Below are 23,980 nucleotides of genomic sequence, written 5' to 3' on the forward strand. Positions count from 1 at the left end.
ATTATTTGAGGGAAAATCCTGAAGAGCTAAATGATTTGTTCACTTTCCTTATGTTACTTTTTGTCAGTGCCAAGATTAAAAGCCAGTCTTCGTTCCCTTTCCAGTCCTTTGATTCTGAGCCTTATCCATGGCAAAGGGTCCCTAAGAGTCATATTACACTACACATAACATCTCATGTTCTTCCTTTACACTGCGTGAAGGAAAATAAAGGAAGTCAGGCACAAAGACAGACAAAAAAAGGAACAAAGGAAGGAGAGGTAGGAGAAAGAAGAAAGGAGAGAACAGAAAGAAAAAGGTGAAAGGAAATCATTGTCCCTAAATCTTTATTAATTAGTAGATGTCTGGAAACTCTACATGGTTATGTTACGTGTGCTGTTCCAGGGACAAACTCTGGCAGGAATATGCTGGCGGGATTATTCTCAAACATAAGTTGTTTATGCAAAAACTTTGTTAAATCTCACAGTTGCTTTCTTGATCATTTAATTTATTCATAACAATAGCTCTGGAACTCAGTGATTTTTAGTTATAATTAACACTTCCATGGACTAGCTCAAATAATTAAAGAATTTTGTTCTGTAGAGAAAACATGTTGATTTACTGGTCCAAGTAAGTGGTATGGAGATAGTCCTAACAATTAATATTTCTAGATTGTTACTGTTATGGCTTGTGAATTTAGAATAATTGGCCTAATTGTAGGTAGGTAGAACAAAATTCATGGCAGGGGGTGGTGGTTAAATAGCAATGGGACATGGGTTTTGTCAATGGCTCAGGTACATTAACAAAAGCAACTCACAAGATGATTTTGCGCTTGATACTACTAACATGATTGCATTGCGCTAGTTGTTTTGAAAATAGACATCTGGAGAGAGAGCGAAGATGGCCGACGTAGGAGGAAGGCTGTGAGGGAGCGTCTAGTGAGAGAGGGATAGAACGCTACAGAAGCAGCAAAGAGGAACAGCAGGGAACCGCAGGGAGAGGTCCGTGAAGCTCCCTGGGACAGTGTGGAGCCAAAAAGATCCACACAACTCGGAAGAACAACGAGAACGGAGCAGGGCAAAGGCAGAGAAACCGACATCCCACTCCAGACCTGCTGAGTCACTTTTGAAAACGGCCTGACGGGAGACGCGGCCAGCTCGGAGGCGGGGAGATCAGGGGGATCGTCACCGGCGGGAGGCCTTCGGCAGCGGTGGAGGCAGACTGCAGCGGCCGGACGTTTGGTGAGCTGGGGGTTGACGTGGCAGCCTCCGCATTTCTTGCCCCCTGCTGAGGCTCCAGCCTCAGAACGCGGAGCAGACGGCCGAAACTGTTGGGTCTGTGTGGAACTACGCACAGTGGTGTTGTGTTGGTGGCTGAGGGGGCCCCAGGAAGGCGCATCGGATGTTCCTGCGCTGAGGGGACCAGTGCGGCTCGGTGCGCAGAGGTAGCTGGCGAGGGTCTGGAGTCCCCCACATCCTGCCTGGTGAGTGCTTGAAACCACCAGGACTCTGAACGCCGCACCGAGCGGGCTGGGCGCCCCGCCTGCAGCAGCAGCACCTCCGTAGCGCAGGTGTCAGGTGTCAGGAGAACTCCTGCACCAAACTGACACGGTGCGAACCTGCCGCCGTGAAGTCATTATAACAGGGCGCCTGGGCCACTCCTCCGCTAAGGGCCTGTGTGGGGGAGCCACACGGGAGCAGGGGCTCTGATCACCCACACACCACGAGTGGTGGATTCACTGCATAAGAGCCACGCCTGGAAAGTGCCTCACCCACAGTCCCGTGTGTGGGAGACGCACCAGGTGGGCTCTGAAAAACCCTGCAGTCCCTGACACGGAGAACGCAGGGAGAAAGCACATAAAACCTTCTACGCCCTGCGGATTCCCGTGAAGGGAGCACACCCAGAGAGCGCCTCCATCCCGCCACGCCCTGGGGTGTCACACCTGTAGAAGAGGTGCCCAGAGTGTGCCTGGAATCCACTGGGCCCCCAAGGTGGTGCTCTACAGCCCCGGGCCCTGAGAACGCACCAACGGTGCCTTGAAAATTACCACGCCCGGCAACACCACGCCTACAGGCTCCAATCTCTACAGGAAAGCACCTGACAGCCCCTCAACACACGGGTCCATTTGCCTCACCAGAATACACCAACGCAATGGGAAAAACCACCAGAAAGAGTTGTGCTCCAGATGAAAGAGCCAGCACCCCACCAAACAAGGGCCAAAAGCCATTATCAATATCGACGATACGAGATGAAGACATGGAAGTGTTACCAACAAAGGAATTGATGAAAATAATGCTAAAATCTCTCAGAGACGTGGACACAAAGCTGGAAGACCTCCAGAACCGCATAATCACCGAAATACAACAAATCAAAACCAAACTGGATGCCCAAGATAATAAGATTGAAAGCCTCATCAACAGAATAAATGCGGCAGAGGAAAGGATCTCTGAAACAGAAGACACACAAAATGAAAGTGCCCAGCGAATTAAACAGCTGGAGACAAATCTCAGCAAAACTAATAAAATGATGCAAGAGATGAAGGATTACCTTAGAAAATTGAATATTCGGATCATCGGCCTCCCCGAGGGAGTAGAAAGAGAATCTGGGATGCAAGCAGTGCTCGATGAAATTATACAGGAAAACTTCCAAAACACCTGGAACACGAATCCACCCCGCATACAGGATGGACAGAGAACTCCCAACAGACATGATCCAAAGAGATCTTCACCCAGACACACGGTGCTCAAGTTCTACTCCAATGAAGACAAAGAAGGAATCCTGAGACAAGTACGAAGTAAAGAAAAGATCACATACAGGGGAAAACCCATCAGAATCACTGCTGACTTCTCCGAAGAGACCCTACAAGCAAGGAGAGAATGGACAAAGATCTTCCAAGTCCTGAAACAAAACAACTGTCAACCAAAAATAATCTACCCAGCAAAGATCTCATTTGTATATGAGAACGAAATCAGATACTTCAATAGCAAAGAAAAACTAGAAGAATATGTCTACACAAAACCAGCTCTGCAAAGTCTCCTTAGAAATGCGCTAGTCCCGGACAAAAAGGAGGCAAATCACAAACAAAGTTGGCAAATAAGAAGGTCTCCAAACTAAAGGCCGCACCAACAAGACAATTACATAGGCAACAACACACACACAACACAATCACATGGCAGGGCAAAATTGCAACCTCTCAATTTTAACTCTCAACACAAATGGTCTAAATTCACCAATCAAAAGACAGAGATTAATAGAATGGATCATCAAACAAGACCCAACCATCTGTTGCCTACAAGAAACGCATCTAACCAGAAAGGATGCAAAGAAACTGAAAGTGAAGGGATGGAAAAAGATATTTCACGCCAATAGACGAGAAAAAAAAGCTGGGGTAGCTATCCTAATTTCAGACGAGATAGATTTCATTCTAACTAACATCAAAAGAGACAGGGAAGGCCATTTTATACTGGTGAAAGGAATGATCCATCAAGAAGCAATCACCATCATTAATGTTTATGCACCGAATCTTAATGCACCTACTTACGTAAAGCAATTACTTACAGACTTAAGGGAAGACATAGACACCCGCACAATTCTTGTAGGCGATCTCAACACACCTCTAACAACAATGGACCGGTCTACGAAACAAAAACTCAACAAAGAAACAACAGAGCTCACACAAACAATAGAACAACTGGACTTAGTAGACATATATAGAACTTTTTATCCTAAGGCCACAGACTATACCTTCTTCTCAGCGGTGCATGGCACCTTCTCCAGAATCGACCACATGATAGGACATAAAGCGAATCTAAACAACTTCCAAAACATTAGTATCATACCATGTACCCTCTCAGACCACCATGGGATGAAACTGGAAATCAACAACTCAAAACTCCCCAGGAAGTATAGGCACTCTTGGAAATTGAACAATATGCTATTAAACGAACAATGGGTCAGAGAAGAAATTAAAGATGAGATCAAAAAATTTATGGAAACCAATGAAAACTCTGATACAACATTCCAAAACTTGTGGGACACCGCCAAAGCAGTGCTACGAGGTAGATTCATCGCAATCGGAGCCCATGTCAAGGCCCAAGAAAGACGCCAAATACAGGAACTAACCTCACACCTCCAGGATCTGGAAAAACAGCAGCAGAAGAGTCCCACACACAATAGGAAACAAGAAATCATCAAAACAAGGGAGGAGATAAACCAAATAGAAATCAAAAAAACTATACATAAAATCAACAAATCAAAAAGTTGGTTTTTTGAGAAAATAAACAAAATAGACACTCCACTGGCCCGATTGACCAAAAAAAAAAACAAGAGAAAGTGAGAATCAATAGCATTAAAGATGAAAAAGGCAACATAACAACAGACACTGCAATCATTAAGAAAATAATTAGAAATTACTACAAAGAACTGTACTCCCACAAATTTGAGGACCACCAAGAAATAGAAAAGTTCTTGGACTCCCACCACTTACCAAAACTCAGTCCGGAGGCAACTGCAGAATTAAATAAACCCATAACCGAGGTAGAGATTGAAACAGTCATCAAAGATCTCCCAACGAAAAAAAGCCCAGGCCCAGACGGCTTCACTACAGAATTCTACAAAACATTCCGAACAGAACTAACCCCAATCCTCTACAAGCTCTTCAAAACAATAGAGGAGGAAGCAACCCTCCCAAACTCATTCTATGAAGCTAACATCACCTTAATCCCAAAACCGGACAGAGAACCATCAGAGAAGGAAAACTACAGACCTATTTCTCTGATGAACATTGATGCTAAAATTCTCAACAAAATCCTAGCCAATAGAATTCAAAAAATCATCAGACAGATCATTCATCCGGATCAAGTAGGATTCATCCCTGGAATGCAGGGATGGTTCAACATTCGGAAATCCATAAATGTTATAAACCACATCCAAAAACTGCAAAACAAGAACCACATAATAGTTTCAATAGATGCAGAAAAAGCTTTCGACAAAATCCAACACCTCTTCATGCTAAAAACTCTAGCCAAAGTAGGCATAGATGGGAAAATCCACAACATAATCAAAGCAATTTATGAAAAACCCAATGCCAGTATCATACTGAATGGAGAAAAGCTAGAACCCTTCCCACTGCGATCTGGAACAAGACAAGGGTGCCCGCTATCACCACTGCTATTCAACATAGTCCTAGAGGTACTTGCAGAGGCCATAAGACAAGAAAAAGAAATCAAAGGCATACGTATAGGAAACGAAGAAGTCAAGCTTTCACTATATGCAGATGACATAATCCTGTACATAGAAAAACCAGGAGACTCAATACAGAAACTGCTAGAACTTATACGAGAGTTTGGCAGAGTGGCGGGGTACAAAATTAACGAACGAAAATCAACAGCCATAGTGTACGCAAATAACACCAAGATGGAAGAAGATCTAACCAACAGGATACCATTCAAAATAGCAGAGAGAAGTATGAAGTATTTGGGAATAAATTTAACCAAAAGCGTAGGAGACCTATTCGAAGAAAACTACAAACTATTTAAAAAGGAAATTGAACAAAACCTCAAAAGATGGAATAACATCCCGTGCTCCTGGATAGGCAAAATCAATATCATTAAAATGTCTATACTACCACAAGCAATATACATTTTCAACGCAATTCCAATCAAATTGCCCAAAACATTCTTCACGGAACTGGATACAATGATTCAAGAGTTCATCTGGAAACACAAAAAACCACGAATAGCTAGAACCATCCTGAAAAATAAGAAGTTAGCAGGGGGAATCACAATCCCGGACCTCTGGACATACTATAGAGCAGTGGTTATCAAAACAGCCTGGTACTGGCACAAAGACAGAAAGGAAGATCAATGGAATAGAATAGAAGCACCAAAAGGGAACCCACACAAATACAGCCAATTAATCTTTGACAAAAAGACCAAAGACAACTCAAGCAAGTGGGAAGGCCTCTTTAGTAAATGTTGTTGGGACAACTGGCTGATAGCCTGTAGAAACAAAAAGATAGACCCACATCTATCACCATACACTAAGATCCAATCTACATGGATAAAAGACCTAAACCTACATCCAGAAACCTTCAAACTCTTGCAGGAAAATGTAGGGAATACCCTGCAAGACCTAGGAGTAGGTTCCGACTTTCTAAGAAGGACACCAAAAGCAATAGCAGTTGAGAACAGAATAAACAAATGGGACCTCATCAAACTAAGAAGCTTCTGTACAGCAAGGGAAACAATCAACAAAGTAAAAAAGCAACCCACAGAGTGGGAGAAGATCTTTGCACACGATATAGGCGATAGGGGGCTAATTTCCAGGATATACAAAGAACTTCAAAACAACCAAAAAACCAAAACAAACAAACCACTCAAGAAATGGGCACGGGAAATGGGCAAACATTTCACAAAGGAACAAGTCCAAATGGCAAACAAACATATGAAAAAATGTTCCAGCTCCCTAGCAATAAGGGAAATCCAAATTAAAACATCGATGAGGTACCACCTAACACCAGTAAGATTGGCCCACATAAACAAGAACACCAACAACGCTTGCTGGCGAGGATGCGGGGAAAAGGGAACCCTACTCCACTGCTGGTGGAGCTGCAAATTGGTACAGCCTTTATGGAAATCAGTCTGGAGAACACTCAAACAACTCAAAATCTGCATACCATATGACCCAGCAATAGCACTCCTAGGAATATATCCAAAACACCTGTTTTACGACAAACCAACATGCATCCCTATGTTCATTGCAGCACAATCAGTAATTGCAAAAACATGGAAGCAACCGAAATGCCCATCAGCAGAAGATTGGATAAGAAAGCTTTGGTTCATCTACTCCATGGAATACTACTCAGCTATTAAAAAAAACAAAATGCAGTTCTTTGTGGCTAAATGGGCACAACTGGAAACTATAATGCTAAGGGAAATGAGTGAATCCCAAAAGATTAGATACCACATGTTTGCCTTGATTTAACCTGTAATTTTTTGTTTGGTTGTTGGTTATTTTTTGAACCTGTCATTGATACTGTCTCAACCCAGATGTTTCGAAGAATGGAACTTGCATTATTTTTAACATATTGTCTACCCATTACTATGTCAATTAATTCCATAATGTTGTATATTGATACTGAGGCCTTGTTGGGGCTTTTAACTGACCGGATCTTTACTCTGTTAGACCTATCTTCAGACCATAGAAGGTCTCCCCAAGAGGCCACTGAACTTATCTGGACAATAAGACGCTGAACTTTATGCTAGGCATGTGTTTGCAAGCAATGAATCTCAACTGAACTTGAACTATGGTTATGCAACAAGGTGGAGGAATCCACCATGGGGGGAGGGGTATGGGAGGGGTGGGGGGAATCCCCAGCGCCTATAAAACTGTACTACATAATACAATGTAAGGAACAATAAAAAAAAAAAAAAAAGAAAATAGACATCTGCTTACAGCAATAAAGTATTCATTAGAGTTTAAGAGCCTCCAATGTCCTCTAGGCCATTATAGTTAAGTATCCATAGAAAATCTTTCGTCCATTACATACAAACAAAACAAAAAAGCACTAAAACGTTTGCATTGCGAAGTTAATAATATTTCTCTCAACCTTGGGATAAATCAAATTTGTGATTAGAGGAAGACAATTAAGGCTAGGATTACAAATGGTGAAAAAATTTGCCAGAGCATGTAGAGTAAGCAGAGCTAGGTTTGCTGAACCCATCCCAAGGAAGCAGCAGGCAAACAGGACAGGTGGGGCTGGCCACTGCTGCAATATTGATAGTAATCCAAGGGCTTGTAACCTTGTAGTGCAATTTCTTCTTAGGATGACAGTTACCATAGGTTTGCAAAGGAGTAATGGGGCAGGATATGCAGAGATTATCCATTGCAGTATGGACTAGAGAGTAAGAAACATATTTGTAACTGCAGTATTTCTTCAAAGTGAGTTTCTTATGGGCCAACCGATTTTCTCAATGGATTTTGCATCCCTGAGAAGATCTGTGAGGCTCATACTTTAGTTCACAAACTCTACCAATTGCCCTCAGACCACCATCCATACTGGAAGATAACTAAAAGAAAAAGGTATGTCAATTTCATGAATAAATACATTTTCTAAAGTTAATCTAGGGAAATGTCTGTTTAGAGTTATTCTGTTTAGAGTAACATGATTCATTATCAAAATATTTTAGGTAAAGTTCATCAATTTCCTAACATACAATGCTCATAAAATATTTTCTTAATGAAATAACTATCAATCAAAACTCATTGTACCTACTGGGTTTTTTTTTTTTACATTAAGTTTGCTTTTAGTAGAGTTGGAGATAAACCTTGTTGACTTGATTATGATGACAATCTCATTGTTAGTAATTACCTGGAAAATAATGTGAAAACTAAGAATCAGGAAGATTACATTACTGTATTTGCACAGGACTCGAATGGAAATCAGAAGTGTTTTCATGATATTATAATGAGAAGAATTTTCAATAATGCTGACAATTTATATGGATTCTTCATTTAAGTTATGAATTGTAGTTCAGGGATTAATGCTCAGTAGAAGCAGAAATTATTTCTTATGGTGAAAAAGTAGTACCAGTCAGCAAAACACTCCCTCCAGTCAATCCATTTTTGCAATAGGCTGGATTGCAGCACCGCTGTGAGGAGTCAGATGGTGCTTCGCCTTATCCAAATGGGAGGAAGAAGCCACCAGTACCTCCTTCTCGTGTCCTTTGGTTCTGGACAAGGTGCTACATTGGTGCCCATTGTGAATGAAGTTTCTCTCTCTATATATCTCTTTTTTTTTTTTCCTTTGAGTGACTCCCCTGAGATGCTGTATAAAAGATACTATTTTCAGTAGGTCATGGGTCTTTCCTCCCTTGGAGCCCCCTCCTGTCACTACAGCAGGAGCCCTCCTTTCCCCCTTTCCTAAATAAATCTTGTTTTGCAAACTAGAGTTGTCCACATGAAAATTCTTCTTTCCTGTGAGACAGGAAAAGAGGTTGCTGTTATGTTTTGGCTTGAATTCCCTGCAACATCACCTTAAGCTGAAATCTATCACTTCCAATAAACCAGTGAAAGAAAGCTTCATAGCCAAATAATCACAGTGGTTTGTTAAACAAGCAACAAGCTTTCAAATAGATGGGCTTTTCTGAAAGTTTTGAAGATGATACGTGGATCTTTAGGTTTTCTAGTTCCACTGAAATTTTACTATAACTTTATCAATATATGTTTTTAATCTGAATGTCTACAATGATATTGTCAATATGAATGTTTTTCATCTGAATGTCTACAATGATATTGTCAATATGAATTACTTTTAAAGTCCGTATCACTTTACCATTTTCTAAACAGACATATAGTAAGAACTCAAAAATATTTCCAGAATTTTTTTGAACTGAATGGACAATTCTTAAGTGTTTTTCCTGAAATTGAAGTTAGGATAGCTGACTGGTAGTCACGGAGAGTTTCTATTTAATGGTAATCGAAATGCTGTGTTTAGTTAAAAAAGAAAGGGCAAATCTTAAAATCTTATATTTATGAAAATTGATCGATTAAATTTCTTTACAAGAGTTAAAATAAGTAACATGCAGACTGGGTAGGGTCCCTGCTGGAGGGAGAAAATGGGGAGGGATTCCTTAGTTCCACCCAGAAGCTCCCTTTGAATTATAAAATACCAATCTCACTCCTTTGGGTTTCCCGTCTTACCGTGAGAATAGCAAGGAACTAGTAATGCTACCCTACTGCGTTTTCTGGTTACCCTCAGAACAGAAGAAAGTTACCCTCCTAAAGGCACTTTTTTCAATCTTGGGCCGGCTAGTCAGGACTGCAGTTCTGACCTTTTGGTGGATTTTGTCTCCACCTTCTGATTGTTAGCAGCAATTCTGTTTTCCCCCAAAAATCGTGCTTAAAAGTTTCCACTTGAATCAAATTTGGCAGTTCGTCTTTCTCTCTTAAAGGACCCTCTCCTGACTGCTATATGAGCAGGCTTCTGAGTTAATAGATCTTGCATTTGGTTGCCACGTTGTCCACATAGAAATCTTTAATATGAGACAAGAACTCAGGCAGTCTTCTCATCTTTTGCACAGTTTTCCCCGTAACAATATTACTAGCCAATATTCCTATAGATGATTACATTTCTTTTAGTTTGATTGTCCAAAGCTGTTAGGCTTCAATCAGTATTGATACTCGAATCCAAACAACTGGAGCGTATTTATGCAAACTTATTTTTATAGATAATATGGATAGTTGTGTTTTTTGCTCTTAAAATCATGAAATGAGTGCAAAAGAATCAACTTCTTGAGACATTTTTATTTTTAAGCTTAGAAAAGAAAGGAGAGGTAGATGTGGGAAAAGGTACATGTCCATTTCATTAAAAGCCTTTTTGCTGATACAAAGTCTGTTGGAAAATTTTCCTTGAGGCTTCTATTTCAGAGAGGTATATGTTCTCCAAATAAAACAACAATAATGAAATGAAGAGCCAGTGAATTAGGAAAGCTGTATTATGTCCATCAAACTTCAATACATGTTGGAACACCTGTCTGAACCCCTCCAGGCCTGATGAAACTGGGGGCAGAGTTAATCTGAAATCTAATGCAAAGCTTATTGTTCTAGAAAGGCCTGCACCTGACAACATTCCAAACTGCTGAAACAATGCATTGTGAGCTTCACCAAAGAGACTTTCTGTACACTCCCCACCCACATTATGAGGTTCCAGTGGTGCTTTTCCCCTCTCCAACGAACTACTTGAGAACAGACTCTGTTTTTGTTACAATGGAATGAAGTATAGAAACAAGCCCCCCTATCCTCTGCCCAGGCATTGTCTACCCCACTGCCTATCTTCCATCCCCAGTATGTCCCTGCTAAAGTCAAGTCTGCGTACCTAATCACTTTCTTTCTTTCTTTCTTTGAACTCTAAAATCCTAAAATCTAACATAATAGCCTAACATGATGGAACACTTTTTTAGTGACAAAGAGAGGTAGAGAGAGCTCATGTTGTCACATCTCTTGATAAGAGAAGCATGCCAACTCTACTTACACTTAGACAGGATTCATATTCTACTGCAAGGAATAATCCAATGCTTTATTGCACTAACGAAGTTATTATAAAATGAGAAGAATATGAGCGAGTACACAATCACCTGCCGATGCGAACTGCCATAGTGACAGGAGATATATTTATTATGCTCATAACTTCTTTCAACTCTGTAGATTTATGCCTTCTTTGCCTAGAAATACATAAATGAAGCATAATAAATGCAAGAAATTGTGGCAGCAGCCTTTGATTTTAATGAGGGAACTGGCAGGCATAGAGTCAGAAGGATCACAGAAAACACACCCGAGTTAGCAGTTTGATATTTCTTCTCCTCCATAAAAATCATAGATGTGCAAAGTTTTTTTCAAAATTGGCACTTTCATTAAAAGGATGCTGAGGCAATTGTTTAAGCTTACGTTCTCTGTGGTTGCTTCCCACTGAATGGACAGCAACCTGAAGGGCAGATGTGATTGCCTTTACCCTTGGTGTGCCCTAAGAAATAGCAGACATGAGCCTAAATGCTAGCAAAGGCTCCACCAAAAAGCATCGCTAAGCACAAATAGGAAAAAATCTACACCATGCTCTTCACTAATTTATTGAACAAACTGTCATTGAAGGTCTTCTACATGACAGGCACTGGACCTGGACTAGTGATATGGCAATAGGCCAAACTAGCAAGCTGCCTTGTTTTTATGGCTTTCTGTACACAATCACATCAATTTAATATTTTTATGATAAGCAGGTAAAAGCACAGTGCTATGTGAAAGTTTAAGTTTGGATAAGTTTGTCAAATATAAGTTCTTAGGTCCTGCCTGGTAACTTTGCATGTGCCCAGGATCCCACATGGGTACCAATTCATATCCTGATTGTTCCACTTCGTAACCAGATCCCTGCCTGTGGCCTGGGAAAGCAGTGGATGATGGCTCATAGCCTTGGAACCCTGCACCCATGTAGGGTACCCAGAACAAGTTCCTGGCTCCTGACTTTGGATCGGCTTAAGTCAGGCAGTTGCAGCCACTTAGGAAGGGAATCAGTGGATAGAATATCTTTCTGTCTCTCATCCCTGTAAATCTGATTTTCAAAAAAAAAAAATTCTGTTAAATATATATATATTTTTTTACAAAGCAGATAACAGGAACCCGAAGGTTTCAAATACGCCAATTTTTTTATGAAACTACAGGGTTATTTTGAAAGAAATTGCAGTTCTTTGTGGCCAAATGGGCCCAACTGGAAACCATCATGCTAAGGGAAATGAATCAATCCCAAAAGGTCAGATATCACATGTTTGCCTTAATTTAAGTTGAAATGCTGTCAATTTGTAAAAGGGTATCTGTGAAATGTAGTATTACATTGTTAATTAACCCCATAATGTTGGAAATGGTTGTTGATGTTATGTTATGGCATTTAATTGGTCGGAACAATAATCTGCCAGCTATGTCTCCAGACCAGAGTTGGTCTCCTCAAGAAACTCTTGAATTCAGCTGGGCAATAAGATATTGGACTCTATGCAAGGCACATGCTTGCATTGAAAGAAACAAGACTAGATTTGAACTGTAATACTGCAATAAGGTGGAGCAATCCACCATGGGGGGAGGGGAGGGGAAGGGAGAACATCAGAGCCTATGAAACGTTGTTATAAAATTAAATGCAATAAAAAAATTTGAATTACTTATAATTTTTTTAAAAAGGCATCACCACAGTAAATTTTATTCATATCCATGGTAATAACAACATTTTACATGTATGCATCCTGTTTTCCTTTGAGAATGTCAGTATTTTCCTGTCAAAAAGTTACACCTATTGCTAACTGAAGGCACCTCACTTACTAAACCACATATGATTTCACACAAGACACCAAACGAATATTGTGTCCTTAGCCTCCTTTATGAATGTTTCAATAATAAATTAGTTTACTCAAAAAAAAAAAAGAAGAAGAAATTGCATTCCAGTCTCAGGCTCAGCAGGTGCAAAGGCACTTGCAGTCCTTTGGCTGAGTGATGAGTATATTGAAAAACAAGAGGGAAAGACAGATATCATTGTATTCTAAGAACTACATACATGGAATTGGTTCTTTCTGCATTAATATCACATTAACCTGTGAATCATGCTGTAAAGCATACATTTGCTGGGACTCCGAGAGTGTATTGGCCAATTTCTTTGAAAAATGAAAAAAGCCAAAAAAAAATTTGTAATAATTAGCTTCAAAAGACATTGTATGTTTTTAAACATTTCTTTATTTTCATCTATCTGAAATCAAGCGAACTCACTGGTTCAGTCCCCAAGTACCAAGTACAAGCAGCAGCCAGGGCTGGGCCAGGCCAAAGTCAGAAGCCTGCGCCTCGATCCTGCACTCCTGTGTGGGTTAGCAAGGGCTGCCTTCTCAAATTGCCCTAACAGGATGCTGGATCAGAATCTAGAAGCTTAACTGGCACTCTAATACAGGCTATAAGCTCCCCAGGTGGCAGCTTCATTTGTTGGGCCACAACACTCTCCTAATATTTTAAAATATAGCACACAAATGTGTTTGTTTCATTGTTAAAAGTGACATGGTACAACTGGGTGCTAACACTCCGTAACAGTGGTGAGAGTTAAAATTCTAATGCTTACAAAACTGATTTCTCCTAAGGTCACCTTTCATTTTCAGCAACACTTAATTTAGAGCTGCCCTCTAGCGACTTCCACAGTAACTACCATAAGTGGTCATTTACATTGCTGGACAATGAGATTTTACACAGAATAAACTGCTCCCACCTAGAGGCAACAGTCTATGTGATGCAAATTAAATTCATGAGCTTCTTCCTTCATATTAAAATTAATTCTAAGTGTGCTTGACATACTTAAACACAATGTAAAAAGGAGACTTTCATAAGTTGCCACTAAGAAAATAGGTAACTCACCTCAAGCGTTTTCTCATCCCAATTTTAGTAGATCGATTTGGCAGAAAAAAAATATTGCAATTTGGTTTTCAAAAAGGCATAAAAAAGTGACTGTATCCCAGTTTGATTAAGCAAAACAAAAAGCATCACTAGAGTTTGCTGTAAATTTCATAGATTCATGTTTTCATTTTATGGAAGAGACTTTAAAATAGCAGCATAAAATAACAACTAATACTTAGGGCGCTAGTCTAGGATCACCAGTTTGGAAACCACACTTCCCCTGCCTATGTAAACCTATCTGCCCACTTGTCAGTCAAATGATTCCTTGCCTGGGATACCGCCCCTTACCTAGGACCTGAGGGGGGCAAAGGTGGTATCATGTAGCCACTCCCTTTTCAAGCCCCTGAGAGTCCATGCATAGGTGGGGTTCTGCTTTGGTCTTCCTACAGATGCATTGTGAGGATGGTAGGTAGAAACCTCTCTCTCCCTCACTCTTTGCCCTTCCTGGCCCACTCTCCCTGGACATGGCCCATGTGTGTTTGTATTCCCTGCCTTCTAAATAAACCTTACCACTTAAGAGGCAAGGTCCTAGGAAATAAACATTAGGTCATAACCTAGACGACAACAATACATTTTATGAAACAAATAACTTTGGTGCGTATGAATGAATGCATGCATGTGTTCTGAATTCCAGAATGCAATGTATTTCAATGCTGTAGAAATAATAGTAATTTAAAAAAAAAATGAAAGGTCCTGGAAGTCTTTCCATGGTCAGTGGTTAGTATGATAGGCAAAATTCTAAGAATGATCCTGAATGACTCTCATGTTGGTATGATTGTCTCCCTTTTGTTTGTGAGTGGAATATGTAAATATGGGATGTTACCCCCATATGTTGATGATACTTCTATTTTCTTCAGTTATTAACTATCTGCTAGCCTCATAGTTATATGATCCTTTATAACTTCTATTACTGTTTGTGAACTTTCTTGGCTGAGGAAAATTGGCATTTCCAGTTTCAACTGCTAAACCTCTAGCCAAATGGTGTAAGTACATGCTACACTTTCTTACATGATTTAAATAGCATGCATAATACTTCCTATTTCCTTCTGCAAATACTCTGGTTTCTCTTCACAGTAAATCTGATGCATCATCTTAGTAGGTACTATTGATAGGTACGGGTTTTGTTTTCAAGTCAGGTGGAAGGGAGAAGGGAAAGTGGCTACAGTTATGAGGATTTATGAAACCACTATAGTGTGAAATTCAAACTTTTTTACGCTGAAAACACATGTCTTTTGATTCCAGTTTTGCTGAACTTTTAAAATCCCTGCGTAGAGCTAGGATGCTGCTATATCACAAACTATGATGGATTGATCTAGTTTGATGGATAAGGAGCATCAGTGAAGAAAAGTTAGTATACCCTTAGAAAATGGATATACTTTCACTGCTCCTGCTGTGCCTAAGATGTGATCTTGCTTGAAGTTAAGGAGAAGGACTAATGTTTATGTAATTCTGTTCTACGCTGTATAAAGAATGTTCATACAACTTTGAGGAATTGACTCATTAAAAGCATGCTACTTGAATAACACAGCTTCATTAGTGACATTCATTTGTTTCCTAGGGTGAATAATTGATTCCTGCTGTTAATGAAAAGAGGAAAGTTTGCTAAATTCAATCTTAAGATATAATTAAATGGGAAGCCTGACATTAAGCTTCACTGGAACTCATCATTGTTATTGTGGTGCATTTAGATGGCCCTTTATTTGTGAGATTTGCAAGATAAATTACTTTCATATTAACTCTCCTACTGAGTGTTGGGAGTCAGGGTGAGTACATAATTCTATTGTTCAATTAACAAAGTGAAAATCTGCAAGATCCCATAGGAATTATTTCCTCATTTTAGCTACTATTTACCAATATTGGCATTCATAGCTAATATTTTCTTCTTAATGGGGGAAGATTTAAATTAATGTTTATAATACTGCTATTAAAAATTCATAGCTCTTCATATTGTTTCAGTGAATAAAGATCATGGTGTTCAGAATTATATAATACAATATTTTAAAATGAATTTTTCATGTTTATCACAACAAACTTGTAAAGGAAGACCGGAATGATCAAACTGAGGGTGAATTAAACACAGAGGGCTGACAGTTAAAGAAAAGCAGATATTCGGTATGAGGAAAGGCAAAAGGCTGGTGCGATTTGTTGTCTTTTGTTCCTATTCACACACACATATTTTAGACTTCCCAATCCTAGTTTTACCTATGGGGTATGAACGCTTATTAAAAACAAAGCACAAGAAAGGCCTAGGTTTTAAGCATATAATTATTCTATTTTATGTTTAAGGCCCCCTTTCAATGAAACCAAAGAACATGTCTATTTAAAATTCCCTCATCAAATAAATTTTTCATTGGTAAAAGAAAAAAAATGTCAAATTCCTGTGAGCTCAGATAAGTTAGATCATAGTTTAGGTAATAAAACTGTGGTGGAAAATGCCAGAAAACATAATTTTGTAGAGAATAAATTTAAAGTGAGGTGATGTGCTAATGACCCCTGCCCTCCATTTTAATGTTCTGATGGTAAACTGTGAAGTTATTTCACAAAGTATTTTTAAAAAAAAGAAATGAAGCTGTTCTGTCCCACTATAGCCTCCCAATGACACGATCCAGCAGTAATTGTGAGGTTACTAGTGAGCAATCCAGAAAACATGGTATTGGCTGTGAGGTTGGAAAGAGCTTTCTTAAAGACAAAGGAGATAAAAAGGATTTCTGGGACTGCAATGCAATCTGAGAACTGTGGAAAGTAAAGGAAATTGAAGAATATATTTAAGAAAAAGCAAATTAAAAAACAGCATACAATAAGCAGTCCTTGCTGTGGTGTTCTGGAAAAACTTACAGGAAGCCCTCAGCAAAAGGCACTATGGTCTGGAGGAGAAGGTAAAAGATTTTGTCATGGCATGAGTTTATGCAATGGTTAATCAAATTGGTCTTTTGTGACCATATGGATGACTCTGCAAGATATGTTAAATTACATAAGCCAGGCACAAAAAGATAAAAATACTGCATAATCTTATTTATATGGCAAATATAAAAAGATTGAAATTATAAAAACAGGAGAGTAGAATGGTGTTTAGTAGAGCCTGAGGGTTGGACAGATGCTGGTCAAAGTGTACAAAATTTCAGATAGAACAAGCTCAAAGGATCTATTGCGCCACATGAGAACTAAGGAGATAACAATATAGTACACATTTTTAAATTGTTAATATATTAAGTGCTTTCACCACAAGTAAAACATCTGTGAGGCAATGTATATGTTTAGCCACTCCACAATAGACACATTTCAAAATATCATGTTGTACATAATAAATATATATTTTTATTAAATAAATTAATGAGTAAGGAATATTGCCTTCATTTTTTATATTTTATTTGGTTGGCAGGGACTTGCAGGAAGGCCATAACCTTTTCAGTACATAGAGCCTTCTCCTCGATTTAATAGAGTTAACTGGTAACCTCAGTTGTGAAGAACCCTGAGGATTGTTGCTACTGGAACTTGGAGAACTGGCAAGTCATAGCAGTGATTTCATGGCTGAACCTTTGTGGTTACACATACAGGGTCTCTCCGTACTGAATCTGATGGTTACTACATCAGCAACCAGAGTCTAAGAGGAGGTCATGGCTTGGAAGGGTCTTTAAAACAATTAACTCTCATCAAAATGATTTCTATTTTCTTGGGAGATTCTGTCTGTACTTCGGGTAAGTTTTCTCATTTTTGTCCTAAAAAGTTATAAAAGAAATTTCATGAAAGTACTTCCAGCATTACAGTATCAATTTTTAATGTTGTAGAAAGAATGTATGTAATTTTGTAGAGGAGACAAATTATTCACTAAATGGCTAAACTAACAAACATTTATTGTTTGCTGCATACCAAGCATACAGTAACAGGTTTCTGGGGATTTGCATAAAAATGATGCTTAACAAGAAAGGACTGAAAATCAGCATAGAAAATTCATAGCAGAGGAACTTAACCACTCATTGACCTTCTATTCACAAACTAAGGACATTTTGAGAGTGTGGTGGCCTCAAAAACACAGAGTTCAGAAGAGACAGTGTATGTCGAATTTTCTCTGGGTAGATGGTCTGAGATGCAAAGGTGACATTGGGTAATGCTATCCTGAGTTTAAAACTTGTTATCAACAAGACTAAGCAAGAAACAACAGAGTTTATACCATCAACAGGATAAGTTTGAGGGCCATATTTGTGTTGAAACAATACAAAACAGGATTGTTTCTCAACTCCAAAGAGTTGTTCATTGAGGCTTTGCAAATAATATAAGGATGCATATATAATTATTTTTCTTAAAAATGGTAGAAAGAATGATGTTCATATTGTTTCTTCCACTTGTTCTTACAAAAATTCAGTCCTCCACAAAGAAAATTCTAACAGCTTAAAATTAAACTTGCAGTCAACTGAATACCCCAGGATATCAGATAATAAATAATGATGTGCATGAATCACAGATGCTATCTTTCCTATTGCATTACTTCCCAGGAAGCTGCACAAAACAAGAAAAAACATGATAAATGTGATTGTTACTGAATATTAGCTTCATAAAGCTCACATGGAACTTCAAAAAATATTTTTGCATCAAGAAACAAATAGGTGGCATTGATAATACGAATTTATTTGTATTCTAAGATAGGAAAACATTTCCTAGGAGTTATATCTGAAAGAAGTAATCTGGGTAATATGATATGTACATTAGAATTATTTTGCAAGTGGGCTATGGCTCAATTAAAATTCTGTTATCTTTCTTTGAGAAAAGTGTCAGAGGTCAACAGAATTTTTTTTAATGTTTATTTATTTATTTATTTATTTTGAAAGTGCAGATTTCCTGTTGAGAAGGAGAGACAGAGATGATCTTCTATGTGCTGGATCACTCCCCAGATAGAGCTGAGCTCATCCAAAGCCAGGATCCACAAGCTCTGGGTTGCCCATGTGTGCAGCTTCCCAAGGCTTTGTGCTATCCAGTTCTGCTTTCCGACGCCATAAACAGGGAGCTGGACTGGAACTGTAACATCTGGAACCTGCACTGGTGCCTATATGGGATGCCAGCCTTTCAAGTGAAGGATCCATGGCGCTGGGCCCTGTTTAACTTTGAAGTTAAACATCCTTCACAACCAAAGTGCTATCGATAACATTCACTCAGAATCATTCTTCTAAAACTAAAAGGTAAAGAAACCCAAGGAAGTCATTAGCTCAGTGTCCTTGCAGGCTCAAATCATACAGGATGCCAGCAAAGCAGGTTGGCCAACTATCCTAGGGCGCCAGCCCCAGTCAACAGAATTTTAAGAGAAGTAATCTGGGGTAAAATTCAAAGTATACCTCTAATCCACATCCTACCTTAGAACTATAAAATTTTTTCTAGAATCAGGTAAATTCTTGAACTCATCATAAACACTGCACAGCATTATATTCAAGAGCTTTTGGAAATTCATGGGAGGGTCAGGTGCTGTGGTGTAGTAGGCTAAGGTTTCACCTTTGGCACCAGCGTCCCATGTGGGCATGGGTTTGATTTCCTGCTATTCCATTTCCCATTCAGTTCCCTGCTTATGGCCTTGGAAGGCAGTGGAGGATGGTCCAAGGATGGCCCCTGCACCCATGTTGCAGACCCAGTGGAGGCTACTAGCTCCTGGCTTAAGATCACCTCAGATTTGGCAATAGCAATCATTTGGGGAGTGAGTCAGAGGATAGAGGATCTTTCTCTCTGACTCTCCTTCTCTCTGTATCTCTGCCTTTCAAATAAAGATAAAATGGATCTTTAGGGAAAAAAAGAAAAACAAAACCCATGTGAAACACATTATCATTTTTGGAAAGGATAATGTTTTACTTTTTTAATATTTCAGAGATATTGAGCTAATATAAAAGTCTAGCAATGTTATATATATATATAGCATATATATATAACATTATATATATATATAACATATATAACAAATATATATATAACATATATATATATATGCATGGGGATGAACTTGAATAATTGAAAGTTTACTTATTCAGTGCCAAATAAATACTACAACTACACAGAAGACAATTCATTTAATAAGAAATTAAGCTTCCCAAAGAATCAGGTACAATACAAACAAATGTGATTTTGTTTTATGACAGTTGAGCGCATTGGTAAACATTATAAGAGAAACATGTTGAATTGGATCAAAACTGACTGAGAAAGAAAACAACATTTGTTGAGAAAATGTATTCTTATGAAGAATATCAAATTATCACATCTAAAAATTAATAGATCACCTTGCTGACCACAGTATTCCAGTTTTGTGTATTGCAAACACATGAGCTGGAGTTGGCTGTGACTTCTAAAGTGATTAATTCAGAGATGGCCTGAATGAAGGGAAAATAAGCTAAAATAAGTTTGCAATGACTGAGTAGTCTAAGTTGATGTAACAATAAAATAGATGATGTAAATAAGCATGCAAAATAATGCTTAGTATGAAGCAATATGTACCCTTTAACAGGTCTGTATATGATTTGCTGAATTTTTTTTCGTAATTTCCATTTATTAGTAATTTCCATGTGGTGAAATGTACGCATATATGCAAATTTATTATTTTTGCTATTACTCATGAGTAATCTGTTTTGCTTGAGCTTTATACACCTACGGATGGCATCTATTCAAAGGTAGTTTTAGTTAAAAAGACCTTTCCTTTTCTGTTTTTCCTTCACTCTGTATATCTGCCTTTCCAATAAAATAAGTAAATAAATAAATATATAAATCTTAAACCTTAAGAAAAAAAATAGGAAAGTTTTGTTGGCAATTATAATAATATTTTGACACAAAATGCTGCCTTTTTAAGAGTTTTGATGAATCATCTTGCTGTTTTTTCATAGATAGAAAAATGATCACCAACGTAAAGGCTCTGCAAGTGGTACGGAACAGTGTGTTCTCATTGTGCTTTTTTTTTCCTTTAACACATGTTGATACCTTCTACCTTACTGGCAACCTTAAAAAAAAATGTCTCAGGGTGAGGAAAAATGGCTAATTGCTAACTATGAGCAATTCTAATTCAAGACAGGCTGGCAGTAAATAACTTGGGGTTAAGAGAGAATGAAAAGTTATTGGCCTTGCTGCTTTTTTAAATTATTATTACTCACTGAAACACATAATACAGCTCTTATCTTCAAAAAGAAGGGACATCTATCAAGTTCAAGAGAGAGATTTTTAAAATCCGTATGTGTCATCTTGAACAAGAGAAAACTATGTCTGTAAATTAGGTGAGAATTTCTGTGTTCCCCATGACATTCATTTTGTGGATATCATTTGAGCTGAACAATTTTTTTAAATTTCTTCTGCACTCCAGCTGAAGTATTGATGTTCCAAGTCAATGGTTCTCAACTGGGGATGACTCTTCCCCTCAGGAGACATTTGGCAATATCTGGCACCATTTATGCTTGTCATAATTGGAATTGCTGTTGGCATTTGCTAGGTAAAGGCTAGGGACACTTCAAAATAATCTGCAGCGCCCAAGACTGCTCTCCACAGCAGAGAACCATTTGGCCCACAACATTAATATTGCTGGTGGCAACTTAACCAATTAAAAAATCTTATTTTCTTTTCTTCTTCTTCTCCTCCACCTTCCTCTCTTCTTGTCTTCCTCCTTTTTTTGAAAGGCAGAGTCACAGAGGGAGAAGAAATGATAGAGATCTGCCATCTTCCCATTTGTTCTCCAATTGTGTACCACTTTGCCAGGCCAAATGCCAAGAGCCAGGAGTTCTAACTGGGTTTCCCACACAGGTGGCAGGGATTCAAATTCTTGCCATGATCTGCTGTGTCCCAGGATGTGACTTGGCAGGAAGCCTGAACAGAAAGTGGGACTGGGACCCAAGCTGCTTCCCCTTGGGTGTGAAAGGAGAAGCAGCATCTCACCTGCTAGGTTGGGTGGCTCCTTTATTTAAGTTGTCACTTAGGAAACATAGCTGTTTCCATTCAATTATGTATGTTTCACATATGAGGGTTCACATATCAAGAATTCATGGAAATGTGTGTCATATTACAAAACAAACCCTGAACATGTATTTCAAAAAATCTTTTTGCACCAAAAATTAACTCTTAAATTCCTAGGTTTCCGTTTCCACAAGTCTTTTCAAGTGTCTTCCTATAGCAGATCTTTTTCATCTAGCTTCAATTATCACCTTCTAATAGATGCTAAGTGCTAGGATGTTCTACATGGAGCTCTGCTAACCAGTCATCTGAAGCTGTGTTTTAAATCCCTGATATGGATATGCTTCTGTACGTATTTCCTTTCCCCCTTTCTTATCTCCATCATTTTCACTTCCTCTTCTCTATTTCTCTCTTTACCATATTTCTTATCCAACAAACCTAAAAAAAATAAGGCAAGCTTTTCTCCTTGTTTAGTACTGCCAGGAGAACTTCTAAAATTTGCTGTCTGTTATTCCATTCTTATTACAAATTTAGAAGTTACTAGGGGGAAGCTAAGCCACAAGGCTGTGGCACCAGCATTCCATATGGGTGCTGGTTCCAGTCTCAGCTGCTCCAATCCTGCTCCCTGCTGATGCCCTTGGAAAGCAACAGAGGCTGGAACAAGTCCCTGATCCTGAAAGCACACGAGAGACCAAAAAGAAGCTGCTGGCTCCCACCTTTCGATCAGTCCAGCTCCGGCCATTGTGAGCAGTTGGGGAGTGAACCAGCTTAGGGAAAATCTCTATAAAACATTAGTGGTGGGACATTGTATAACTCATCTTGATATGCAAAACAGATTGCTTCTTAGTAATGTGATCCTTGACAGCAGAAAATAATCTCTCTTATCCCTGATCTCCTATCTCTGAATGGTCACATGCTTCTTCCTATTCCTCCTTGTTTTGTTTTATCGTTAAGCTCCAAAGTCCCAGTGTATTATTTTGTACACAGTAGGTACTTACGAAACAATTTGTTAAACAAATTTTCTCTAAATCACTGACTTGCAAAAACTGTCTATGTCTTTTGCGATGGGAATAGGCCACTAACTTAGTTATAGGCTTGATACCCTAAGATATTTTCTAATTTGTCATGTAGGCAGGAGGTTGGTCACATCACTTAGTCTCACAATACCTGAATCACTTAGCATTGAGAAAGTTCTTTTATCAATGGAAGAAAAATTTCATCCAAAGTTTGTAGCATACACCAATTACCCAGACCAAGAATAACTGGAATGTTTAAAGAAGTTTAAAGACTATCACCAACTTGGCTCATGGTGCCAAAGGCCACATGCCTCTAGTTAACAACTCTATATGAGTATGTAATAAAGACCTTATACTGAATATTTAAATCTTTAACTAAATGTAATAAGGTAAGGCTATTTAATTTTCTAAGCCGTTTTAACCCCCTTCAGAATGTTGATAAGAATGCATTTTTTAAGATGTAGCTAACTGGAAAACTCATCAATTGTCTTATGATTACTTGATGCCTTATTATGAAACAAGTAAGTAGAAACCAGTGTTACTGTATGCTTGGTTTTATTTTTAGCTAAAATGTAATTATGTTCCATAGTGATATCTAGTGGTTATTAAAGTTTTTTTCATAAAATAAAATATATAACAGATAACATCACATTTTAGAGATGAGTGAAACTTTCACTGATTAGCTAATACTCAAATATTTAGAAGAAATAAAAATACTTCTAAAGTCAAAACTTGATTATCATTTCTCTTGAGAGAAGTACTTCACTATGAAAGTAGAATGTGATATTGAGAATATTTCCTTGGCAGAAAAATAAATCCTCAGTATAGTCTTCTGTGACCTTTTCTCATAAAGTTTCAAGAATTCTAACATGGTGGTGGTGACTGGATCAAAAGATACATATTTTTCCAATAAGCCCCCTGACAAGCATATTTAATGGAATAAAGTACCCATTTATACCAGTGTATGTTTAAACAAATCATCCTTCTAATATCACTGAAGATATATGATGTTACATTCCCTACCACTTGGAACTCATACATCACTTGAAATTCATTCAATGAATGAAGAAAGAAGAAATTATTAAGAGTTAAGAAATTATTAAGAGTTAATGAAGAAATTATTA

The 23,980-nt window shown here is 38.4% G+C and overlaps 1 protein-coding gene across 2 annotated transcripts in view; it reads right to left on the reverse strand.

Annotated features, from left to right (window-relative positions):
- The window catches only part of HTR2C (5-hydroxytryptamine receptor 2C), a 195,531-nt gene that overhangs the window by 93,003 nt on the left and 78,548 nt on the right, over nucleotides 1-23,980 (reverse strand). The window lies entirely within an intron of this gene.

The sequence above is a fragment of the Ochotona curzoniae genome, unplaced genomic scaffold (assembly GCF_017591425.1).
Source record: "Ochotona curzoniae isolate NIBS_2020 unplaced genomic scaffold, NIBS_Ocur_1.0 scaffold_1852, whole genome shotgun sequence".
Taxonomy (NCBI): Eukaryota; Metazoa; Chordata; class Mammalia; order Lagomorpha; family Ochotonidae; genus Ochotona; species Ochotona curzoniae.